Source organism: Gossypium hirsutum, chromosome D07 (genome assembly GCF_007990345.1).
Source record: "Gossypium hirsutum isolate 1008001.06 chromosome D07, Gossypium_hirsutum_v2.1, whole genome shotgun sequence".
Lineage (NCBI taxonomy): Eukaryota > Viridiplantae > Streptophyta > Magnoliopsida > Malvales > Malvaceae > Gossypium > Gossypium hirsutum.
In genome coordinates, this window is record NC_053443.1 from 31,735,299 (window position 1) to 31,743,302 (window position 8,004).

The window sequence follows — 8,004 nt, forward strand, 5'->3', positions numbered from 1 at the left end:
TCTGCATCCAAAGAAGATGTTAAAATATCTGAATACACTAGGTCAGGGTTTACCTTGTTAGACTTTGCAGATTTTGAGTCCTTTGGTGTAGGAACTTCAATAGCTGGTTGACTTTCCTCCTTTTCAACATGCTCATCATCAACATCAATCAATCGGGGTTCTAGAGTCTTTCCACTTTGCAATGTCACTTCCTTGATATGTTCTTTACCCAAATTTCTTAGATTCTCAGTATCGCTCGGCAAGGTTCCTTGTGGCCTATTACAAAGCTCCGTAGCCAACTGACCTATTTTCTTTTCCAAATTCTTCAGTGTTGCTTCTTGGGTTTGGATCAAAGCGTCATTCTTTGTCATGTATGCTTTCAACAAGTTCTCCAAACTGTTTGATGCCTCAGCTTGAGGTGGTTTTGGAGCTTGCTGATTAAACCCTTGAGATTGGTTGGGTCTTTGCTGTAATAAGTTATTGTTCAGTCCATTTCCTTGGTTGCTCCAAGAAAATCTAGGATGATTACGCCATGAAGGAATGTAGAAGTTGGACTAGGGTCCTTGTGCACTCCTATTTTGATATTGGTTCCCCAAATAGTACACTGACTTGGGATTAAATGGATAATTCTCAAAAGAATGACCTTCCCTACAGTACACACAGGAAACTACTTCAAATGGACTTAGTGGCTGAGCTACAAAATTATTAGTACTATTAGCGGTTAAATGTTCTAACATAGAGGAAATAGACGATACCTGAGCTGATAACGAAGTAAGAGAGTCAACTTCATGAACTCTGGCTACTCGTCTTCTTGAAGCTTTTTGATTTGTTGGCCATTCATAGTTATTACTCGCGATCCTCTTGATGATCTCATAAGCCTCAATATAAACTTAGATAAAATTGCACCATTCGTAGAAGCATCTACCATCAATCTTGTATGTGCATTGAGACCATTATAGAATGTCTCTAACTGAATATAGTGAGGAATCCCATGATGAGGACACTTACAAAGTAACTCCTTGAATCACTCTCGAGCCTAATATAAAGACTCGTCATCTAGTTGCTTGAAAGTTGTGATCTCGTTCCTCAACTTAGCATTTTTGCTAGGTGGGAAGTACTTAACCAAAATCTCTCTGCTAATTCTTGCATGTAGATATGGAACTTGGTGGCAATAAATTGAGCCATGCTCGTGCTTGATCTTGCAACGAGTATGGAAACAACTTCAACCTCAGTGCTTCTTCAGTCACACTGACTATCTTGGATGAATCACTCACCTCCATAAACAATCGAAGGTGGAGATGTGGATCTTTCGTGGGTATACCACTAAATTGGCCTACCGTTTGTAGCATTTGAGACATCACTGGTTTCAATTCAAACTGGGTTGCCTCAATATCTGGCCTTCTAATTCCTGGGTTTAACTCGCTAAAAAGTGGCACAACATATTGTCTGATGCAAAGATCCCTATCATCAGCAATAAGGATAGGATTTCATACATAATCGGCTTCATTACCTTGGTCTTGACTCTGATTTCCAAGGTCCATCACGACTTGTCTTTGAGCTGTTCGTTCACGTCTTCTTTGTCTGAAAGTTCGCTCAATTTCAGGGTCTATAAGGAGTAAATCTGTAATTCGGTCTATGCTCATAAACACCTAAGAAGAAATTCACAAAAATGAAAAAGAATAAGTTAGTAATGTCAGAAATAAATCAAATTGAAAATAAATAATTTCACAAAAAAATGACTATGGCAACAGTTGACAATCCCCGGCAACGGCGCCAAGAACTTGTAACTCTAGGGTTTGTGCAAGTGTACACAATCGTTATCGAGTAATAAGTAAGTATCGAGTTATCGTCTCCACAGGGATTGTATTTGTGCTAAGTCACTTAATTTGTAAAATTATATTAACAATTTGGTAAATCAAAACACAATATAGTTGATAAGTGCTGATTAAAATATATTCAACTAAATGCAATGATCCTAAGTATGCAAACTATATGAATGAAATAGATTTTAGTAAAATTAAACACAATTTACAAAAATTATAACATCAATAAATTAGGACAATTACTTTAATTAAACGTAATTTATTATCATCATGCTTAATAATATTTGGAAAAACATTCCATGGCAACTCGATCTTTCATGAGTTTGGAAACCAAATTAGGTCCTTTCGGAACCCTTTACTTACTAAATACGCATTTTACTAATCCTTATTTACTAAGGGTTTCTCAGCATGCGTGTGAGGTAACAGGGACGTGTTAGGTTTGAAACAATTTAATCACACAAATCTAAAAACTATGTAGATAACAGAGCCTGGTTAGGGTTGTTATGCAACCTACAATTTTATCGGGTTAGGATCTAAATTGAGCATGCACATTTCAATTATGTGTCCATTAGCCATCATCTGGTTAGGATTGCTCAGCTAATTCAGGTGCATTTCAATCACGTATGAATGAAATACAAACTTGATTTTAATTGAAAACATGATCGATTGAGGCACAAACATTATAAGCATGAATCAAATAAATATTATTTATTGAAAATAATCATCCTAGCTTAAATAATTTTAAGCTATCATTTTTGTAAACAAGAACAAATAACACATAGCAAACATCTTTAAATTAAATTTGAAGAAAAGAAAGATTAAACCCAATTCAGAGTGGCTGTCACACAATATTCTGACTGACGAGGCTCCTTCGTTTCTTTGAGTTGCTCCTTTGCTGATGGTTCTCCAAGGTGGCCGGCCAAGGGCTCCTTAAGAGGCTAATTTGCTAAAATCCTTATGCAAGGATGACGATAGGCGTGAGAGAGGATGAGAGATGAGAGGGATGATGAGATAAGGGATGAGGGATAAAGTAAGAAACGAGCTCTTATTTATAGGTGAGGCAAGGGAGCTAGTTTGCTAAAAAGGGGAGTGTCCATCCTTTGAAACCTCCTCCAAGAGTGGCCAGCCATGAATTGAGGAAATGTGGCTGATTTTTCCTTAATTTTTGGTCAATTTGAATGCCACAACAACATAGGACTAAGTCTCGGTCTCCAACAATTCTTCAGGTAAATCTCTAATTTCTTCAACTCTTAAAGGGCCTTGTATAATTAAACCAAAAATTGGTTTATAATCAGCCATGTGAAGCCAAAAATTGGGTTGACTTGGCCCCACTTTGGACGGTTTTGTAATTAGAAGAAAACTCTCAGACTTTTCAGAAATAATAGATAATTTAGAGGACCAAATGAATTAATTTAACCACTTTAATTAATCAATTTACTTAATTAATTAAACCCAATTTTATTAATGAAATATTTAAAATGGATTATTAAAATATAACATTATATTTTATTATTTAATTTAATCATGCATGGTCCACTTCATAGCTTAAAAATATAATATGCTTAAATTAATATAAAATAAGCCATTTATGCATGAAAACTATATAATAAAACATAAAATCACATTTTAATAATTTCTATGTCCTAATTTCATATTTTCATATATTTCATTAATTTATTAAACAATTACTTGGTTTTAACAACAATTTTAAGTAAAAAGGTGATAAATTATATAGGAAAAATCCTATATATTTTCCGTTTAAAATAGAGTGTTTGAAAATCGTGCTGTCGCGTTAAACCCATTTCTATTGAATTCTTTATCTTACTATCTTATTAGTTCCAAAAATATGTTGCTCATTTAATCGATAGTTTCAAAAAGTTATTCATTTGCGGAAGCTTTTAAAATATTTTAAACAATCGCTTGTTTAGGAAAAACATTTGTTTCATTTGAAATCCGAGGTTTCCTACTACTAGCAATTGTAATCCAAAAGGTAAAGATAATTAAAACCCAAAACCAAAGTCCAAAAGTCTAATTACAACCCGAAAACTTAGCCAGTAAAAAGAGAATAGAAATAAAACCAATTATCAAAAATATGGGTTAAAAACCATGAAAGTCCAAAACCGTGGTCACCGCCAAGTCCTTCGCCGCACCGATCTATCTAGATTTGGGGATTACCTGTGCACATTTAAACAAAACGGGTGAGTTTACAAAAACTTAGTGTGTAATCCCATAGAAAACAAACAATAGCAAATCACAGTGCACAGTTAAAGCAGTCCTGGGCCTAAGCCCTTTTTTAGTATCAGTAACAGTTTGGGCCTTAGCCCATCTCAGTACTGTATCAAACATGTAGTAAGGCCTTAGCCCATCATAGTATCAGTTGTAGTCATGCAGTATTCAGTAACAAAGTCCTACCCAACCAACCTTTACACACCATCTCCATTCAACCCTACACTGCATGTGGGGATCAAATCAACCCACCCATCCGTACACTTCAGGTAGTACCGAATGCGGCACAAAATAGTAATTTGCAGCTGAGCTGCCAGTATGTTAGGCTTAAGAGCGTTTCAGTACACTTCCTCCAAATATAACTAGTTCAATATACAAGCATACTATCATCATGCTCAACACATATATAAATCAAACAGTCAGTTCGTACAATTAGGGGTCTAAGTGATGCTTACCGACCATACAGTAGGTTCACAGTCGACTTGGCGACCCATTCAACCTTAGCAATCAATTCAGTGATAATGGGCTCAAGCGCCCATGTGGTCTGCCCGTGCTTGTCCAAACAATAAGCAATTTTGGCTTTTCACCGAATCTTATTTTTTACGTTTTAGGTACACACCTGGTTTTGTTTTGATGCTAAAGTAGTCCCCGAGTACTCTGAAGCCTATAATTGAACAAATCACACTAATTTAATCTCACATAATGTGATCCCAAATTGAACTTGTATCGAGGTTTTAACCCATAAGGGACTAAACCTTACCTTCAACTGATGAACAGTAATTCCCACAAAAACTAAATCTCCGATTGGTGATTATGAGCCCTTGAATCTCCCCTAATTGGCATAAAAAAAACTTCAGAAGAAAGTAAACAAATGGAGACAAATTAGTTATCTAAAACTTACTGAACAATCACACACAAACATGGAGCGAAATAAGGTAGAGTGAGAAAAGAAAAATCAAGAAGATGAAGGGTGAAAAAGAGCATAAATTCAGCAGCAATGAAGAGAAAAACGACAAGAGACTGGAGAGATAAACGACAAGAGAGTGGAGAGATTTTGGGGAAAGTAAATAAAGGGAAAAATGAACAGAATATTTGGTAACCACCCCAATCCCTTATTTCTCTCTATCAAACTCCCCACTAAATCCACTACTCAGATTTTTAGCCCATCTCAAACTCTCCTGGATGCACGAGCAAAAATAATGTTCACGCCAAGATTTGAACACATGACCCCCTTCACACCAACACTCCACTTATCCACCAGACCAGCCGGCCCATTCTGTTAATTATTTGCCAACTTTTACTTAAAAGCCTACTCACCAAAGATCCTGGCTTGAACTTGGGACCTCCCAAACACACCCAGAACACATAACCATTAAAGCAGACAGATATTTTGTGTCACACATTCACAATACCCAAAATTAAAATTTTGGGGCGTTACATGAGTACTCTTGATTCAAAAGGGTACAAATACACAACTGAAAGTGAGGTTTTGAAGATTTCAAAAGGTTCCCTCGTTGTGATGAAAGGGCATAAAAAGACTGCCAAGTTATATGTTTTGTAGGGTTTTATTGTTACTAGTGATGCAGTTGTCTTATCCTCTTGCTTGTCAAATGATGATATTACTAAACTTTGGCATATGCGCCTTAGGCATATGAGTAAGAGTGGCATGAAAGAATTGAGCAAAAGAGGAATTTGCAAAATGAAGTTCTGTGAGCACTGTATTTTTGGGAAGCAAAAGAGAGGTCGATTCACTAGAGGCATCCATAACATGAAGGGAAATTTGGAGTATATCCATTCTGACCTGTGGGGGCCATCCAGAGTGCCTTCGAGAGGTGGAGCTAGTTGTATGCTAACTTTTATTGACGAATTTTCTAGAAAAGTTTGGGCGTTCTTTTTAAAGCAAAAAAGTGATGTGCTTTCCGCATTTAAGTCTTAGAAAACTATGATTGAAAAATAGACAAGAAAATAAATAAAATACCTCCGTACAGCATTGCAGAACGAATGAACAAAACGGTCATGGAGAAGGTTCAATGTATGTTGGCAAATGTCAACTTACCAAAGTTGTTTTGGGCCGAAGCAGCCTCTACTTTATTTTTTTTATCAATCGATCTCCATCCATTGCCATTGAGAAAAAGACTCCACAAGAGGTATGGTCTGGTAATCCTGTTGACTATTTTGATTTAAAAATATTTGGGTGTCCTGCGTATGCTCATGTTGATAATGGAAAATTGGAACCGAGATGCATTAAATGTGTTTTTCTTGGTTATAAAGCTGGTGTAAAAGGGTATAAGTTTTGGTATCCTGAAAATAGAAAAGTTGTGATTAGTAAAAATGTTTTTTATGAAACTGCTATGCTACCTAACTTATCTCTTAAAGACTCTTCCAATAAAGAAAATCAAGAGCAGGTGGAGCATCAGATTAATCCAAAATCTACAATAGAGTCGACTTCTCAAGCCAGTACAAAAATTCAAAATATAGTTGCTTCTTCACCACAATACTCTATCACCAAAAATAGAACTAGAAGAGAAATTAAACCTCTAAAGAAGTATGGCGAGGCTGATCTAGTTGCTTATCCTTTAAATGTGGCTGAAGATATAGATGCAAACCAAGAGCCATCTAATTATTCTGAGGCAGCTAGCTGTGAATACTTAGAAAAGTAGATGTTTGCTATGCAATAGGAGATGGAATCACTCAAAAAAATAGAACATTGGATCTTGTGAAACTTTCTAAAGTTAAAAAGGTTGTTCATTATAAATGGGTGTTTAAAAAGAAATAAGGGACTCTAGGAGTTGAGAACCCAAATATAAAACAAGGCTTGTTGCAAAGGGTTACAGTCAAATTCCAGGAGTGAACTTCACAGATGCGTTCTCCCCAGTTGTGAAGCATAGTTCGATTCGAGCTTTACTTGGTATTGTGGCCATGCATGATTTGGAGCTTGAGCAATTAGATGTAAAAACTGCATTTTTGCATGGAGAACTTGATGAGGATATTTTACATGCAACAACCAGAGGGTTTTACAGTCTCAGAAAAAGAGGACTATGTTTGCTTGCTGAAAAGGCCCCTTTACGATTTGAAACAGTCACCAAGACAGTGGTACAAGAGGTTTGATTCCTTTATGACTTCTCATGATTTCAAAAGAAGTAGCTTTGACAGTAGTGTTTACTTAAAGAAAAAAATGATGGTTCTTTTGTATATCTACTCCTTTATGTTGATGACATGTTGATAGCAACGAATGATAAAGGAATGATAAGAAAGGTCAAAGCCCAACTAAGTGAAGAATTTGAGATGAAAGATTTGGGACCAACAAAGAAGATACTTGGTATAGAGATTCTTAGAGATAGAAAAACAAGTAAATTGTACCTAAGTCAGAAGGGGTACATTGAAAAATTTCTTTGTAAGTTCAATATGCATAGTGCTAAGCCTGTTAGTACTCATTTAGAAGCCCATTTCAGACTTTCAACGGCTTTCTCTCCACAATCAGATGATGAGATTGAATACATGTCACATGTTCTATACTCTAGTGTAGTGGGATCTCTCATGTATGCTATGGTTTGTTTACATCTAGATTTATCATATACAATCAGTATAGTTAGCAGATACATGGCGAATCTCAGTAAAGAACATTGGAAAGTAGTTCAATGGATTTTAAGACACTTACGAGGTACTACTGATGTTTGCTTATAGTTTCAAAGAACTAGAGATGGAGTCATTGGGTATGTTGATGCTAATTTTGCTGGAGACCTGGATAGAAGAAGATCACTAACAGATTATGTCTTTATAATCGGAGGTTGTGCAATTAGTTGGAAAACCACTTTGCAAACTATAGTCGCTTTGTCTACCACTGAAGCTGAGTACATGGCGATTACTGAGGCTTGTAAAGAAGCTATTTGGTTGAAGGGACTCTTTAGTGAACTCAATGAAGACTTTCAACTCAGTACAATATTTTGTGACAGTCAGAGTGTCATCTTCCTTACAA

The 8,004-nt window shown here is 36.1% G+C and overlaps 1 non-coding gene across 1 annotated transcript; it reads left to right on the plus strand.

The window, feature by feature from the left end:
• Window positions 1–965: 965 nt before the first annotated feature.
• Window positions 966–1,072, plus strand: LOC121219665 (small nucleolar RNA R71). Its single transcript, XR_005916554.1, has one exon. It is a non-coding gene; the product is annotated as a small nucleolar RNA R71 (small nucleolar RNA).
• The last annotated feature ends 6,932 nt before the right edge of the window (window positions 1,073–8,004 follow it).